At 45.5% G+C, this 19,144-nt stretch overlaps 1 protein-coding gene across 3 annotated transcripts in view; it reads right to left on the bottom strand.

Moving 5' to 3' along the window:
- LOC147032844 (dual specificity protein phosphatase CDC14AB-like) overlaps positions 1-19,144 on the bottom strand; it is a 166,066-nt gene that overhangs the window by 128,445 nt on the left and 18,477 nt on the right. The gene's annotated exons all lie outside the window — the stretch shown is intronic.

Genomic DNA, 19,144 nt, shown 5'->3' with positions numbered 1-19,144 from the left:
AATCACGCAAAACGGTTTATATTCTGCAGAGTAATGACTAAAAGAGTATACATGGGGTTACTTGGAAAATATCGCAGTTTGAGATTTACAAAATTCTCAAGCAAAGTGACTCATTGCAAAATATTATGTTTTATGTTGATATAGTGTATATACTACCTCAATGTTCTTTGCAAGTGGAAAAGTTATTGTCTGAGTAGTATACCCTGATAATTGGTTATTTAGTATACTGTATTTTCAGTGAAATAGATGGTCGGACGTCAGTTTTTGTTGCACAAATGTGACAGACTCTAACTATAGCAGATGCATGTCTAATATTCTATCTTCTGTTGACCAGACTACGATGTATATGTATAGCACGCGTATTCCCTGTATAATGAATGTAGTTGGTGGTGGTAGAATTGCATTTTTTTTTTTCTTTCAGGTTCACCAACAGCAAACAAAATGACATCAAAATGTACATGCATTCTCCATATTCATGGTAAAACTACCGAAGAAGTCAAACCTATCGACAACAATACATGGCAGAAAGTGAATTCTGTTCATGAAAAGAGACATTCCATAGTAAAAGACTCAAAGTATTTCAGAATAAGCTTTCCTGCTGAATTTGACCAGACAAGTGGTTATCACAAACAGTGCTACAAAGATTTCACCGCACTGTCCATTGCAAATGTGGAACAAGATTCAGACCAGCATATTCGAATTCTACAGACATTTTCACTCCAGAAACAGCTCTCAGACCTTTTGGCGAACAAAACACAAATAAACCATTGTGCTCTTGGGCTATTTCTAAGGTGGCCTTCAAAGGCAGTCTCTGAACTGGCCATCCTCAGTCATACAAAGTTCTTTGTTGGTACACCTGAACTTCTATCCACCGACAAAGTCTTTCATCCACAGCTTGAGGATGGATGACTCCAACCTCTGAGCTGGCTCCCCTGCCTCGTCTTTTTCAGCTCGACAGTGTGGAAATGAAGGCCTTCAAGATTATTGGAATCTCCACGATGAAATGGATTATATGGTCGTATCAATTTTCCATAGCAGACAGATCAGTGGTCTCTTTCTTCTAACACTGCCTTTTCTGGTCTTGCACACTCTACCCTCTCTTGGCTCTGTCCCTCCCAGGTTTCTGCAAGGCACAGTCTGCCAGTAACCCTCTTCTTGTTAAACTCTCAAATCAACTTTGTTTGACTGGTGGGTCTGGAGAAGTAATTTTTTGAAGGAATTTACTAAGTCTGCCATTTTGACTGACAAAGTCACATGACCGGAAAGAGCTTTGCGAAACTGTACCCGTTACCAGTCAGGAGCGGAACCTTGCTGCCAAAGTACAGCCGGATCAGCCAAGTAATTTGGCTGGAGAAGTCGAAATTGGAGATGGATGGACGGATGGTGCACGATGACAGCTTGTCTGGAATTCCAGATAAGGCACTAACAAGAATGACTGTGGTCACAAACTGCGACACAAAATACACTGTTTATTGTCATGTCCAAGTCGATGAACGCTGGACAGATGAACCAAGTTGGCTTTAACTCCCTCAAGACTATGTTTGATTAATGGAGGGTTTGCGCATACGAGAACCCAGGAGAGACACGAGAACCTTAAAACTTATATAAAACCAGCCGGTTTATTTCCTGAACCAAATAACAAAATAACCAGGGAATGGTGATAGTGACGGTGGAGACTACGGTGGGTTGAGGTGGGGAAGAAAGGGAATGCAATTAATAAAGAATTAATTATACACATAGAGGTAAAATAAATCGAAATCAATCTAAGGCACCTGACTCTGGACTCAGACGGGGAAAGGGAACATGAACCGGGTAGCTTATCTCTGGTAGTGGTAAACAAAAAGGTGATGAGGCGGTGATGACCATGAAGGAGGCAGCAGGCAGATGAACAGGCACAATGATTTCTCACTGCCCAAATCTCTCTCCTCGGAGGAAAACTCTCCTCACTGTCCAACATCATTCTCCCAGTCAGTTCTCCTCAGAACTCGGCTCTCCTCAGGTCACTGAACCTGCATGACCCAGGCTCCTCTCCTCACTGGATACTCACTCCACCCCTTGGAGCATCCATAACTCCAACCCTGATAGTACAGAGCGCCACCCCACTCTCTTGCCTGGCATAGCCCCAAGGCCACCAGATTCCACCCAGTGGGACATTACAAAGGGGTTATACGCACAATTCCTTAACCATAAACCCGAATTAACGATTCCTGTGCACCATCCACTGTATGATGCACAAACAAGACAAACCTTAAGCTGACATGTCCCTTCTAAATTACATCGAGATGGGCAGGCTACTTGTACATGGACGATACCACTCCATACATTTCTATCTGTTCAAAAGCAATATCTAACACCACACACACACACACACACACACACACACACACACACACACACACACACACACACACACGTAACACCCACCCACTCACCCCCACCCCACCCCCCCAGAACCGCACCGCCTGTAAGGTTCAATGAAGAGGCTCACACATAACCAACCTCAACAAAATAAATCAGGAGGGGCTGTGGGAAGCAAGCCACAGCTAACTTACCTAACCTTATCGTACTACCCCCTTAGTCTTGAACAATTCAAAAATGTATAATTATTATGCAAATAATTCTTCCCTCTCATCTCCTCGCTCCAATGTCCTGGGGCAGGGGAAGAATGGGTGGCAAAAACACAAACAAGCCCACCTTAACGACAATTTAACTCATCCAATTTAAATCCCCATCGACTTGACCACGTCTCCCAGTGAACGTCACCTACTCAAGCTGTCAGGTGAGTCCAAATACCCAACTTAGAAAACTGCCTGTCCAATTTCACGTGATACCTGCCTCCCATAACACATTTCAAGTTGCATGGCACCGAATGGAACATTCCCACATTCATACACAACACCAACCATCACATTCCTTGCAAGGCCATGGCTTCATCTTTTAACATACTGCAGGTGTGGCCCTCAACTCGGCAGCGGGGAGGTCCTACACAAGCAAGATGGTGGGGCGCTTCAGGCTGTGGTGCCTGCAGTCCAAACAGTTGCCAACCTCACAACTTCTTTGCCTCCACCCAACCCCCCCCCCTTCAATTTATTGGCCCCCAGCAGCAATACAGCTCCTTAGCTGTACATCCCGCTGGGGAGGGTGTCCATACACACAGACGCTCTTGGCCTCAGGTCTCCTGGTCTCTCCCCACGTCGTCAAGGGTCTCCTACCCATTAGTCACCCATACAGACCCTCCTCCAATCGGCTCCAAACACCTCCACCTGCCAGTGGCAAGTTACCTCAAGGTGTGTTGCAGTTACTGCTACTCCAGAGCCTCACCCATATACACCTTCCACACCCACAAAACCCAAAATGTCACTGCCTCCCATGCTGCCATTCCAATCTCAAAAACCTGCAATACGGGGTACTGGGTATCTACCCTGCCATGGCCGGTGTACACACTAATAACCACAAACACTCGAACAAAACACAATTCTCCATTCTATACAAAGCCACATTTTTAACACATTCCACCCGGTCCACATGCTTGGGTCTCATGGCCACTCTTGCCAGTCACCCACACCAATTCCCCAACTCACCTGCATATCCCCCCAATAGCAAAGCATGGCAAGTCATGACAATGGGGAAAGGTAAACTTAACAACAATCCAATCACCACTGGGGACCCCCCCAACCCCCACCCCAAGTCATTGGTGGTACAATACTGTGGTGCCTTTTAATTTTTAACTGTAGATGCCCTCAGGGCTCCCCTACTATTTTACATGGGTTGTTACCACAGCGGTTCTTCAGACAACCTTGGCTTCTCGTGGTCAACTCTGCCTTGACTTGCTTTTTTCGGGTCTCAACTCACCGTCCGTCTCACCCTACCCTCAGCATTGAGATATACGAGACGGAGATAATTTATTGCATGGCACGATAGTCCTCCCATCACATTCTATCACCCCACCGACACAATTAGCAAAGTACCGTATGACAATTTATCTGACATTAATTGATAGAATGTCTATTCTCTTCAATGTACTTCATCCAATAGTCAACAAATCTTTTGACATCAGCAAATAAGTCTTCTTTCTGAAGTGTCCTTAACGTGACCTGGCTGTGTTAACCTCTTCAGCAGATAATAAAACATCTTCCTCAAGAGCCAATCTATTTCCATTTTTGGTAACTCGACTTGAATCTGGCAATAATAATAATAATAATCACCTTGGTGCTCCTTTGGTGACACGAGGCTTGTATGATGCAGATAAGTTAGCTATTTACACTTACTCTGCTGAACGTGACTTCAGTTCTGGCTCATAGCTGTGGCACCAAGTTTAGTCTCCAGTAAAAAAAACTGCATTCAAAGAATGTGTCACCTTCCCTACAAAAACGCCAAAGATGCTGTAGAAACAGAGCTAGCCATTTCGGTTTCTGATTCTCTGTGAGGGTATTATGTTTATGAGGAACAGGCCAGTTATCAAAGTGGAAGCCCATCATATGGCATGTGTGCTTGTGAAGGATAGTCAATTTTCCCTGTATTAAGAATGTCAAGTTTTAGTAAAGTTGGTCCTGTTTTTATGTACTGTAAGAAGGCAGAGTTGTGAGCTGTAAATCACCAGCTTAAGCTGTCATGGAATCTATCCTCCCTGTCTGAAATCAGCAGGGGGCAGGTAAGGATCCCTGAATGGACATTTTAATGAGGCCAAGCATGGCAACATGGAAAAGTTTACTCCCTTCCCTGCCACAACAAAATACAGTGCAAAAATTCAAAATAGTAAATCCTATTTTAACAAATGGAAACAAAAAGATGGAGTCCACATTTAGTTTCGCTTTCTTTGTTTGCAATCCAAGGTGGTGGATAGCAAACGTGACGCACACGCTCTACATGACCATTGGCAAAGCACCATTTTTCACTCTTGCTTTTTACCTGCACTGGCAGCAGTACATGCTCAGCTATTTTCCTTCTTACCTGCGACTTCTGCCACCATGGTGCGCTTCTTCTTCTTCTTCTTCCTCCTCCTCCTCTTCCTCTTTGCCATTTTGTCTGGTAGATGGTTATTTTCGAGACCGAGATCGCTTCCATGCTCTGTCCTGCCTTATGCTCTCCCTCGTGGACATATAAAGTTTTTAATCATTGCCTGGTGTGTGTGTGTATGTTTGTGTGTTTGTGTGTTTGTGTGTTTGTGTGTTTGTGTGTTTGTGTGTTTGTGTGTTTGTGTGTTTGTGTGCTTGTGTGCTTGTGTGCTTGTGTGCTTGTGTGCTTGTGTGCTTGTGTGCTTGTGTGCGTGTGTGCTTGTGTGCGTGTGTGCGTGTGCGTGTGCGTCAGGTCAGGTCAGGTCAGGGAGCGTGTGCCAGAAGAGCGCGTCGCTGCGTCCACTTTCCGCCGGTACTCCAGGGGCCTCCGTCTGGCCATCCCCCAGGCAGATGCCAGGCCCATCCCCATCTCCTTGAGATGGTCAACCTGCTGCAACCACGAGGCACGTGGTCGGCCCACTGGCCTCCTCCACTCATGAGACTCCCTCGCTGAGAGAATCTGGTGAGCAGGATCAGCGTCAGGAAAATGAGCCACATGTCCATACAGCCGCAACTGACTCTCACAGACTATGCACAGACTATCTCATCCGAGTCTCTCTCGCCAACCACTCGTTGGACACAAAATCCGACCAGCTATAGCCAAGGATTCTCCGAAGAGACCTGGTACCAAAGGAATTAAGTCTCCGTCTCAGATCCTTGGTCAGAGTCCAAGTCTCGCATCCATAGAGCAAGACTGGAAGTACCAAGGACCTGAAGACTCGGACTTTCGTCCTCCCGCACAGGCACCGGCAGCGCCACACCCCATGATCCAGTGAATCAATGACTCCCCAGGCCCAACCCAGACGTCTATTGACCTCTGACTCACAGCCAGCAGAGACATGAATATCACTGCCAAGATAAGTGAATCTCTCCACGACCTCAACATCCTCACCACAAACAGACACAGACAGGACAGCAGCATCCAAGATGTCACCGAAAGCCTGGATCTTAGTTTTGACCCAAGAAACCCATAATCCCAGCGGCTCCAACTCCTCATTCAGCACCTCGGGGGCCCCCAAAAGGATATCTAAAGTCTCCGCAAAGATGACTGCATCATCTGCAAAATCAAGGTCCGAGATCTTGATATTCCCAAACGATGCACCGCCGCTTGATCTCTCCGACATCCTCCCTAAAATCCAGTCCATACAAGTGCTGAAAAGTGTGGGGGCCAGTACACATCCCTGACGAACTCCAGTAACAACTGGAAATAAGTCAGAGATGGTACCACCACACTTCACAGCACTCTCAGTACCAGAGTAGAGTTCAGACATCAGATCGATCAGTTTTGGTGGCACCCAACGAAGACCAAGAATCCTCCAGAGGACATCCCGATTCACTAAATCGAACGCTTTACAGAGATCAACATAGGCTGCAAGCAGCCCCTGCCAAAACCCTCGTCTGCGTTCGGTGAGGACACGAAGAGCAAGGATAGGGTCAATCGTTGACCTCTTTGGTGTAAAGCCTGACTGCTCTGGACGCTGGTGCTCAAGCAGATGGTGGCGAACCCTATCAAGAATTATCCGAGCAAAGACCTTGCCCAGCACTGAGAGCAGCGTCACCCCTCGGTAGTTGTTGCAGTCTTGGCGATCACCCTTCCCTTTCCAGAGAGGAACAACAAGGCCCCTCTTCCAATTAGTTGGGATGATGCCTGTGTTCCAGGCAGAGCACAAAACTGCATGCAACGACACGAGTGCAGCATTTCCACCAGCCTTGAGAAGTTCAGCATGGATACCACAGATCCCTGGAGCTTTGCCCCGTTTCAACTGGTTCACCGCAGCCCGTGTTTCCACAAGCGAAGCTGGCCCACAGTTGATTCGAGGGTCAGCAACAGGGATTGTAACACCCTTGACGTCCAACTCGACAGCTGGGGGATCAGCCTGGTACAACCGCTCAAAGTAACCGGCCCAGCAGGCCTTCACTTCAGACTCCTCTGTCAAGAGCCTACCACTCTCTGCTCAAACTGCAGTGCTCCGAGGGATGGGCTTGGATGAACACAATGCGCGAATTCCCCTGTAAGCGGGACGAGAATCACCTGTCCACAGGTGATGCTCTACCCCCTCACAGATTCCTCGCACATAGGCCTCCTTGTCCACCCTCAGTGCACGTACAGTTTTACGCCTCAGCTCCCTGAACAGCTCAGCTCTGCCATTCAGCCTGGCCCTGCGATTCTGGTCAATGGTATCCAGTGTCCCTTGAGAGACAAAATTCTTCTTTGCCCTGCGGTGAGTTCCAAGACATCCATCGGCAACATCAAGGACGGTGGTCTTGAAGGCACTCCACAACTCTTCAGGACCCCCCAAGTGTCCACTCAGCCTGTTCGTAAACTCCTCAGCTACTCTCTCATCCCTGAGCTTGCCAACATCCAGCCTCGGCTGGGATGGTACCATTCTCCAGGATTTAAGGTGCAGCTTTGGAGTTGCTACAAGCCTGTGGTCAGTGTTGAGGAACTGAGCACTCCAGTAGACCCTGCAGTTCTGGATCATCCTCGAATGACCGTCAATGAGGACATGGTCAATCTCCTTTGCCACACCGCCAGAATACCAAGTCCAGCGATGAGCTTGTGGGTGCTGAAACCATGAACCAGCCACCCTAAGTCCATGACTTCTTTCAAAGTCAAGGAACTTAGTGCTATACTGGTTCATAGTTCCTGACCCATGGGGACCAACACACACCTCATAACCATCCCTATCAGTTCCAGTCGATGCATTGAAATCCCCCAAGACTAGAAGTGTATCTCGTCTGGGGCACTGATCAACTACAGACTCGAGCGTGGCGTAGAATGCATCCTTCACGGTGAGATCACTCGCCTCAGTCGTATAGAGCATAAACAGAGACCAGGGAAATGACACCTAAGAAGTGACGAATCCTTAATCTCATAATACGCTCGTTGACCGGTGTTACCTCAATTATCATTGGGGTTAGCTTATTGGACACAGCTATACAGTGTGTGTGTGTGTGTGTGTGTGTGTGTGTGTGTGTGTGTGTGTGTGTGTGTGTGTGTGTGTGTGTGTGTGTGTGTGTGTGTGTGTGTGTGTGTGCCCGTGTGCCCGTGTGCCCGTGTGCCCGTGTGCCCGTGTGCCCGTGTGTCCAATAGAGGGATAGTTATTTTTATTCTACAGCAGACATATTTATAATTATTGCTACTCATCATTCGTTCAATCCGTCCGTTTTAATGTCTCGTTCCCGAGTTCTTTTTATTACTTAAATAATTGTTCCACAAACCGTGCATGCCTGCTCTGCTTGGGAAAATCCACATGCCTGTGTGGAATGTTTCGGCATTATTGACAAATCTCTGAGGGTGCAAAAAATCTTCCTCAGACAAGGTGTGGGATTAGGTCACGCTCAGAATAAGATCACTCGTCTCAGCTCGGCTGAGCTATAAACTCCAAAATCAGCTTCAACCTAGCCATTCTCAAACACCGCTTCAGCATGCGAGCATCCAATCAACGCGATGGTACATCAAATCTATTTGCCATCACCATTCTTTTCCCCAGGTCTTCAGTGCCAAAGCAATATAGTGTTGACTTGGGTATCCAAACACTATCGCCAGTTCTCGATTTGTGACACACTAATCTGGAATGAATAGTTTGTCAACATCAGTGAGACTGTCGTTTGATTATCTGATGAAAAGCCTACTTGAATGCAGTCTGCCATACGTACGTTTTATTTCCCAGACAAAAAAATAAATAAATCAAATTTACGATGCATGTATCAGGATTAAGATAGCTATAGGAAGTAGACTTCTTCCACAGCCACACCATTGGTATTGGATGCCATTATATTATTATAATTCCTGAAATAAATATAGTGTCCATTTTTTAATTCCGAGTGTGCAGGGCAGTTCAACCTCAAATACTCTGGGCTTTGTTCTTAATATCGCACCCGACACTCACCTCCCACCCCCTCTTCCCCACCCTAGTGAGTCCATGACAAACAGTGACAAAAGGAAAAACAAAATGCCACATCAACACTAATGGAGCTTTTCCTCAACACACAAAAAAAAAAAATCAAGGTTCATAATCAAAAGGAGTTGTTTGTAAGTGTGATAATGAATAATGTATTACTTTATATTTGTTCTCCCGAATTCATTCATTATTGTCGTCTCAGCAGACGACCCATGGCACGTTGCAGCAAAATTTTGTGCACGTAACCAACAAGATTAAAACAATATATAGGAAGGTTTTAAGGGTTGAATTCAAAAGGAAAAAGTGTTTTTTTTTTGAAGATATTTTAAAATGCTTTCGATGTTTTACCAATTCTTTATTGATGTACTGATGTTTTAAAAAAATGAAATAATTTAAAGGTTTCGAAGAAACGTGGCAATGTTGCAATATCAAATCAAAGGCAGGGGATAGAAAGGAAGGGTTCCAGTCACTTCCGGTTCCGGGTTTGGAGCGTCGAGAGGTCTCCATAGGAGCTCTCTGCTGACGATCTCAAAGATAAGTTTCCGGTCGTTATTTGTCCAGTATTAACTGTTTCTTTTTCTCACCTACATGTTACTGTGTGTTCCGAGTTCGGTTTTGTTTCAAAAATCGTGCTATTTTGTGAGTTTTTGGTGACGTTGTCTTACCGGGTGTTTGAGGCCTCGGCTTGAGGCCTAGGCTGAGGCCTACCGGTTCCCCTCGGTGTACGATCATTTTATTTGTTTTTTCTCCCCATTACCTTCAATTTATATCTTCCCCACTTTCCTAACGTCCCCCATTTCTCCCAACGAATCTCTATTTCTTATCTCACAAAATTTTTTTTTTTTTAAACCGCCACCTTTCTCCTCATTCTGCTCTTCGTCTTCTTCATCGCCTCTTCTTCTTCCTCTTATTCTTCCTCCTCCTCCTCCTCTTCTTCTTCCTCGAGTGTTTTCTACAACACGTCCATGACCTAATCTGTTGAAAACTCTCTCAAACATTCATAATAACAAAAAACGATATCTTATAATGCTTCATCTTCCGCTCTCACACATGTGGTACTCTTTACTGTTTCATAATGCACTACTCTTCTGCTATTTTAACAGACTGCTCTCATTTCGACCTCTCCTTCATTCCTTGCCTAAAAAATCCAACTGTTGCAACATTTCTTCTCTCCATTCTCTGAATTCACCTTTATTGCATCCATCAAGAATTGTGTTAAATCGCATCTCTGACCTAAAACTTTTTAAAACCCCAGTTTGCTATGAATGTTCGCTTTCCATCAACCATTCTTTTTTTTCCAACTTCAGTGCCAACTCACCCCTCACTCTCACTCTCAAAGCAACCATCCCACTCTTCTCCCTCCAAGCCTCCCTCTCACCACTCTCAAAAATTCCCCCCTCACCTTTGTCCCACCTTTCATTCCCCTCACTCATCCTTCTCAAAGTTTCCCCCTCCCCTCTCATCCACAAAGCTGCCTCCTTCCACTGCCCACTCACCTCCGTCTCTTCACTCCACCTCCTCAAATCCTCAACTGCCTTCTTCCCCCTCTCTTGTCCCCCCCTCTCCCCCAGCACCACAGAGCCTTTTCTCGTCCTCATCCGGCCCCCTCCCCAAGCTATTCTGCAATCCCCCACACTCTTTCAACAACCCTCCTTACCTCCCCTCCTCATCCCTTGTCCTACCCTCCCCCCCCCCCCCCACCCCCTGCACCCAAAGCCTCCTCCCCTACCTCTTCATGAAAAGTGTGGACCTCAAATATCCGAGGCCTTCGCTCAAACCTTTCAGATCTTTCCATACAGGTTGCCACTGACAAACCAGACATAATCTGCCTTACAGAAACTTTCCTCCCCAAGACATGTCTGACTCCCAAGTATCTCTCCCTGGTTACTCCCTCCCCCGGTATGACAGACCTGAGCCTCGTCCTGGTGGAGGAGTTGCTCTCTTCATTAAAGACTCTATTCCTCACTCTCCATGCACTGCTCTCACTCCCCCACACCCCCAGGAATACCTCTGGCTACGGCTTCCCCTCCACGCCCACCTCATGTTTATATGTGTACTGTACCGTTCACCGAACAGTGATGACTCCATCTACACCTCACTCTCCGAAAACATGGACCATCTTCTATCTTCTCATCCAAACTCTCTCTTCCTCTTATGTGGCGACTTCAATTGTCATCATGCCAGTTGGCTCGATGTCGGTACCTCTCTCACCTGTCATGGCACCTCAGCAAAAGCTTTCTGCGACTCACTGGGACTGACTCAAATCGGTCAACTTCCCGACCCGGATCTCAACCAATGGTACTTCATCTCTTCTGGATCTAATTTTGACAAATTTCCCTGACAATATCTGCTGCTCTTCCTCCGCTCCAATCGGTTCTTCTGACCACGTCCTTGTCAAAGTGGACATCTCTCTGGCTATTATCAGATAACCACCTCACCGCCGTCGAGTCTGGCATTTCACTCAAGCCGACTGGAAGGGTCTCCAGGCAGCCATCAAACTTATAGACTGGTCTCCTATCGCTACTTTCTCCAACATCAACTCATCCTGGGAATTCTTTCAAAGAAACTTGCTCTCCCTCATGCACAGATTTATCCCCCCTCGTCTTCAGTTGTCCTACCCTTCCTCCCACACTTGGTTCACTGAAGGTTGTGGCGAGGCAGTCGTCCTGAAACAACTTGCCTTTGCCTCATGGAAAGCAAACCCAACTGAGGGCAATCTCAGTTCCTTCCATAAAGCTCAGAACAAGTGTGTATCTACCCTCAGGAGAGCCAGAAAACAACATCTTTCTAACCTCAAGTCTGAACTCTCAAACCTCTCTCCCTCCTCAAAATCCTGGTGGCGTCTAATCAAATCTGGTTCTGGTGTATGTTCCCCCTCCATCCCCTCCCTTACCTCAAATAGCCGCACTACTGATACCGCACGTGAAAAAGCTGAATGCCTAAACTCGGTGTTTGCAGCTAAATCTTGTGTCAAAAACCCATCACTTTCTCTAACCACCTTACGCAGTCGCACCCAACTGTCCCTGGACTCTGTGTCCTCTTCTCCTGACAAGGTGGAGAGCTTGCTGTCAAACCTCGACTCAGATTATGCAACCGGTCCAGATGGCATCAGCCCACGTGTCCTCAAAGCCTGCTCTTCTGCTCTTGCTCACCCTCTCATTTGCTCAAGGTCATCTGCCATCTGCTTGGAAATCTGCAAACATCACTGCCCTGCATAAAAAAGGTGCAAAAACAGATCCCTGCAACTACAGACCAATCAGCCTTCTCCCAATCATAAGCAAGGTTATGGAAGCCATCATCGCTTCAGACATGAAATCCTTCCTCTTCTCCAATGGCTTGATTTCCGATCATCAATTTGGTTTCAGACCAGATCACTCTACCCTGGATATGCTGCTTCTGCTCTCCCAACAATGGATGGAGGTCCTCAATGCCAGACAGGAAATCCGAGCTGTTTCCCTGGACATATCACATGCTTTTGACACAGTCTGGCACCCTGCCCTACTCACCAAACTCTCTTCCCATGGTATCCAAGGCCATCTACACTCATGGCTCGCAGACTTCCTCTCCTGTCGCAGTCAACGTGTGGCCCGAAATGGAGTTCTTTCATCCCCTCTTCCTGTCCAGGCTGGAGTTCCTCAAGGTAGCGTTCTGGGCCCTGTTCTTTTTCTGGTTTTCATCAATGATCTCTCCGACTCTCTGGAAAATCCTCCATATCTCTTTGCTGATTACTCCACCCTCTGCCATACCATTGGTCATCCCTCAGACCGGCATGCAGCAGCTTCTTCGCTCACTGTAGATCTGGATAAAATCACAAACTGGTCCAACAGGTGGAACATGTCTTTCAATCCGGACAAATCTCACACTCTCACTATGTCTCTTCGAAAGGACCGTTTAGAAAACCCCACCCATCCACTTTCTCAACAATCCTCTGGAAGAAGATCTTTCTTTCAAGCTTCTGGGTCTCACTATCTGCCATGACCTTTCCTGGGAAAGCCACATTTCAAACCTCGCCTCCAAAGTCAGTCACCGACTGGGAATCTTCCGTCGTGCAAAGTCCTTCCTCGGCCCTCCTGAGCTCCTGACCACTTACAAAGCTTTTGTCCATAGCCTGATGGAGTACTGCTCTCCCCTCTGGGCTGGTGCTCCTGCCTCCCACCTTTCTTGGCTTCACGCTGTAGAAACCAGGGCATTTTTGATCATCGGCATCTCCTGCATTGAGGCCGAGTCTTTGGGACTCTCACTCAATCACCGCAGGTTGGTCAGTGGTCTTTCTGTCTTCTACAGTCTCCTCTCCAGCCTTGCCCCCCTGCTCTCTCTGCGATTTGTCCCCACCACATTTCCTCAGGGCGCTCAAGGTCAGCCAACAACCCCCTTCTGGTAAAACTATCAAAATCACGAATCACTGCTCACCTTCACTCTTTCATTCCTCTTTTTTCCCGCCTTTGGAATAAACTCCCTCACTGTGTTCTTTCCCATTCTTCCCTCCAGGCTTTCAAAACAGCTGTTCACCTTTCTACCTCCCTCTTGTCATCCCCCCATCCAAATCCTCGATCTTTTCTACCCCGGATAACCCACCCAAGCCCACTTCCTTCAAATTCCCTGCTTTCCTTCCTGAAAGTCCCTGTAATGTCCATCTTCTATTCCCGATGTTCCCCATCCCATCCCTCTCCCTTCCACAGATCTCCTAATGTGTCTGTTCCCCACTGTTTTGTCCCTCCCACTCCCGCCCCTCTTGTCTCATGCCCCCTTGATGTGCGTTGTGTGTTTTCTCTCATACGAGCCTCGACAAGGTATACAAAAAAAAAAGGGTGAACAACCCAAACGATGGCAGCAGAGGTAGAGCTGCATTTTTTTCCCTCCACTCATTACATGGATACGTGTGTGTGTGTGTGTGTGTGTGTGTGTGTGTGTGTGTGTGTGTGTGTGTGTGTGTGTGTGTGTGTGTGTGTGTGTGTGTGTGTGTGTGTGTGTGTGTGTGTGTGTGTGTGTGTGTGGTATATACGAGAGACAGGGAAAATAATAATAATAATAATAATAATAATAATAATAATAATAATGAGGAAATTAGAATACGGGACTTTCAAAATGATGCATAAATGCTGAACGAGGCCTTCTGCGAATGCGCTGCGTGTATGTTTACCGTGACTCGCTTCTGCTTGCCGGGCACTTTTAACCTGCTGTTGCTCACGCGAGATCTCTGATTTAAATGGTCATTTAAATATAATTTTCAACATTTCGACGAAAGGGTGACAATTTAAAAATGGTTAATCACAAGTGTTCTGTTCCTGAATAAAAATTCGACTGTCAGAAATATAGGAATATGAGAAATATCTGCGGATGATAAGGGTCGGGTTCCCATCATTTCCTGTTCATACTGACGCGGAGCTGGCGGTCAAGGTTAATCCCCCACCACCCATCCCCCCCGACCCAAATTGTGGTGAAGAATGGTTAACACCATCAGTTCCTAATAGGAAGCAGACACATTGATCCTCAGAGCTTATAACTGCGCAGGAGGGGTGTGGCACAATGGTGAAGCTGCGGAGGCACAGATGGATGCACAGGGGGGTTTATACTCAAACCCCACGACACATACACGGACACAGCAACTTCAAAAAGAACGGATTTAACGAAAATCGACAAATATTTACAAGAGACAATAATTCAGATACAATAACAATAGTGAGATAAAGTAAACCTTAAGTCAAGGTGCTTCTATACATAGACAAACACAGACAAGGGGAAACAAAATCAAAGAAAATCCTTCCATTATTCTGGCACTTAGCTTGGTCCAGAGATGGTCTTTATGGAACGTGGAATCGAGGCGCTTCATCCTGCACGTGTGGACGCACGTAAAATTGTGCCAAGCCACTCTCTCACAGCGGGAACCTTTGTCAGGAAATTCGTGAGCGGTATTCAACACCAATGCTCAGAGACCCCACGTGTCCTCTTCGTGTATCGATCGTCCTCACCGATCCGCTGCTCTCAGAATGGCGCCGTCCCCTTCGGTGACATACACAAGGCTCGGGGTCCGTCTCTCATGACCTAACCAAGAGTCAGAAGCCAGTGTCTTGCTCAGTATGTGAGCCAATTTGCCTCAGCACGAATATGAGAATCGTGCAGTCTTCTTCATGCATTGAAGGAAAGCCAGCAGTAAAGCCTGTTCTTACAAGCCATCTCTGAGCTACTTTCTCACTCTGCATTCGTGCGTTCCTCCTGATTTCCCCTTACGTCACACCCAACAACCGTTCCCTCCGGGGTGTGGCTTGCTCGCAACAAACCCGGGAAGGTGGGGCTTCTGCATGCACGGCACTCATTAGTTTCCCTGGCTCGCTTGTTATCGTTGTGGTCATAAAAACGCACTTCTGTCATGGTTGGCTTGGAAATGAAAAAAACGCAGGAATTGGTCACGGGGGAACTTATCCTTAATTCCTATCTAATTAACACACCACTCTCCGTGTGGTGACACAGAACCCTTAAGCTCACAGTTTCCCCACTTAATTACATCGATATGTCTCCTACACGTCTATGGACCAAACAACTCTATTAAATCCTAACTCTCCTATTAAATTCCTCCATCTACCCCCACAACCACAACAATACAATCCCATCATTTCCTGTTATTACAAATTTAAATTTCCTGTTAATACTAGCGGCGGCCGTGGTACGAACGTGTGAACACACACTTCTCCTTTCACCAAAAGATGCAAAAATCTAGTATAATTTTTCTTGTGGCCCCAAAACCAAACACACACACACACACACACACACACACACACACACACACACACACACACACACACACACACACACACACGGCCGGTCAAAAGTTTTAGAACACCCCTATTTTTCCAGTTTTTACTGAAATTTAAGCAGTTCAAGTCTGGTGAATAACCTGAAATGGTACAAAGCTAAGTGGTAAACTGCCAGGGGTTAAAAAAAAGTTTGTTAACAAAAACTGAAAAATAATGTAAATTTCAGAGTTGTTAAAAAAGGCCCTTTTCAGGGAACAAGTCATGGGTGAGCAACTGCAGCTGTTCTGCAGCAATGGAAGTAAATTAAGCCTTGAAATTTGATGCAAACAATTCCGACAGGTGTCCCAACATTTGTTGATTAGTTACAAACCCTCTGTCTGTATAAAAGCAGTGTTGGAACAGACTGTTGCTGCACCCTCTGAAGCATTATTTGGACAATATTGCACTGCAGGAAGTAGTATGTTGCGGTCATAAAGGCGAGAAAAAGACAATTAACAAAGGAAGACGGACAGACCATTTATAACCATTAAAAGTGGAGGTCTTTCCTTTGGAGAAATTTCAAAGCAAATGAAGGTGTCAGTGAGTAGTTTCATACACCATCAAAAGGCACTTGGAAACTCGAGGAAACTGACAGGAAGAGGTCTGGCAGACCCAAAGCCACAACACAATCTGAAGACAAGTTTGTGAGAGTCAACAGCTTGCGTGATTGGCAGCTCACAGGACAGCAGCTTCAAGCACAGGATAACACTGGTCGAAGTAAGGAAGTCTCAGTTCCAACTGTGAAGAGAAGACTTCGTGCTGCAGGTTTGACAGGTCAAGTGGCAGTAAGAAAGCCATCGCTAAGATGGCAAATAAGAAAAAGAGGCTTGCCTGGGCCATGAAGCACCACCAGTGGATGACTGAAAACTGGAAGAAGGTCTTATGGAACGATGAATCAAAATTTGAAATCTTTGGTTCATCACGCAGGGTTTTTGTATGCTGTCGAGTCGGCGAAAGGATGGTTCCTCAGTGTGTGACACCAACTGTCAAACATGGAGGAGGAAGCGTGATGATCTGGGACTCTTTTACTGGATCCAGAGTTGGCAACTTGCACAGAGTGACTGGCACCCTGAACCAAAAGGGCTACCACAGCATTTTGCAGCCCCATGCAATACCCTCTGGTCTACGCCTCGTTGGTCAGGGGTTCATCCTACAGCAAGATAACGACACAAAACACACCTCCAGGCTATGTCAGAACTACCTTAGAAGAAAAGAACAAGATGGTAGGCTTCAAATCATGGAAGGGCCAGCACAATCTCTAGACTTAAACCCCATTGAGCTGGTTTGGGATGAACTGGACAGAAGGGTGAAAGCAAAGCAACCAACAAGTGAAACACATTTGTGGGAACTTCTGCAACAGTGTTGGGAAGAACTTTCCGAACAATATTTGATTTCCATTGGAGAAAGAATGCCACGAGTATGTTTGGCTGTTATATCTGCAAAAGGTGGCTATTTTGAGGAGTCAAAAATTTAGATTAAATTTTGTTCAACAAAATGATTCCATGATTTTCTTTTTTTTTTATCTGCAAATTTGTTTATTTGTTCTATGCTTTAATTTCAGAGTACATTGAAACATTAAACTGCTCAAATTTCAGGAAAAACAGGAAAAATTGGGGTGTTATAAAAGTTTTGACTGGTAGTGTGTGTGTACATATATATATATATATATATATATATATATATATATATATATATATATATATATAATTTTTTTTGACCGTTTTTACAGCCATTTTTCCCTGCTGTGCAGGGGTTTGGCTTTTTCTTGAGGCAATGTTTTATGGCCGGATGCCCTTCCTGACGCCAACCCTGGTCGACTCTTACGACACACAGGGATATGGTACACCTATTCTAACCGGGGCATACACCGGGACCAGTACACTGGCACTCATTTCGCCGACCTCGGAAGGATGACAGGCTGAGTCAACCCCCTGGTGTTAATTCAGCAGCCAACGGGGCTTGAACTCAGGACCCTGGGATCCCAAGCCGCCACCCTAACCACTAAGCCAACACCAGGCTATATATATATATATATATATATATATATATATATATATATATATATATATATATATATATATATATATATATATATATATATATATATACACACATATACATATATATATACACATATATATATATATATATATATACATATACATATATATATGAAATGGAACACAGCCCACATAACTCCTACTCCCACCCCGAACCCTCCTTCAAACATGATTAATAATAAACATCATTTAAAACTTACCCTGTGCGTCGACAAGTCCTAGATATGACCTCCCCATCAGTGTTAAGAGAAGCACGAAGGTTTAGTAAGAACTTGCCTCTGAACCTTCAGCCTTTCATGGGCCAATATCGTTGGAAGTTTTTGCAATACGGACTGCAATATATCAACTTTTTGGATGACTTAATCTCCAAATGTTTCATTGTGCTGAGCACACCCCTTTCTTGCAGGTACAGTTACAAGTATTTTCAGCCTCTTTAAAAGTTTTTTTTTTTTAGCCGTTTCATTCACCAATCCCTATATATGGTAGGCATGAAATATGTCCAGGCCACACCAAATTGCTTCGCTACTGGGGGTTTCTGCACATGCACGCCAAGCAATCTGTGGTGAATTACATCATTCTGAAAGTGCCATATTGTAAACCGAGATTTGGTGGGATGCAGGAGAAAGATGGTTAGTGGGGTGTGGGATGAATGAGGATTTAAAGAAAACAAAATCAGAGATTTGGTCAGTTCCATGGAATTTCAGAAAGCCTCAACTACAATCTCATGGCTGGTTGATGCAGTCAACACTGAGCCAATTCACCACTTGCTCCCTTTTAATTTCATTGTGAAATCACCACCCCAAGTCAGGACAATACTCATCTTACCTCAAAAGCTTCAAAATAGCAGTATACTTCAATAACATGTCATCTTATATCCCAACCCATGATCTATTCTATCCCATTAACCATAACCACACCCATGCCTCCACTTGCAGATTACTCTCTATCCTTCAACCTGTCGTTCTTTCCTGCACGTTCAGCCACCTTCTTTGTTTTTTGTCGTTACCACACCAAAAAAGTCATCATGTTCCTCTTCTTTTCTCTGTTACCATGTTCTTTCACAAGCCTAGTTTGAATACCAACAACATAAGATTTGCAACGAAATTAACAACTTCAATGAGACCAATATGCGAATGAAATTCAGTACCATTTAAGATACTGCAGCTTTTGATACCACAAATGACAAGGAGACAGCAAGCAACCATACTGTCATCACCAAAGCAGAAATTTGACTCTTCTTACCCACAAATCTGGCAGTCAATGAGATGCACGACTTCATCATACCCTCTTGTCAATGCAAACGCAAAAAAGTGCTGCAAGTAGAACCAACTCCC

This window comes from Eptatretus burgeri, chromosome 2, assembly GCF_056783735.1.
Source record: "Eptatretus burgeri isolate ZD-2024b chromosome 2, Ebu_testis_v1, whole genome shotgun sequence".
Lineage (NCBI taxonomy): Eukaryota > Metazoa > Chordata > Myxini > Myxiniformes > Myxinidae > Eptatretus > Eptatretus burgeri.
This window is presented reverse-complemented; position numbering and strand designations above follow the sequence as displayed.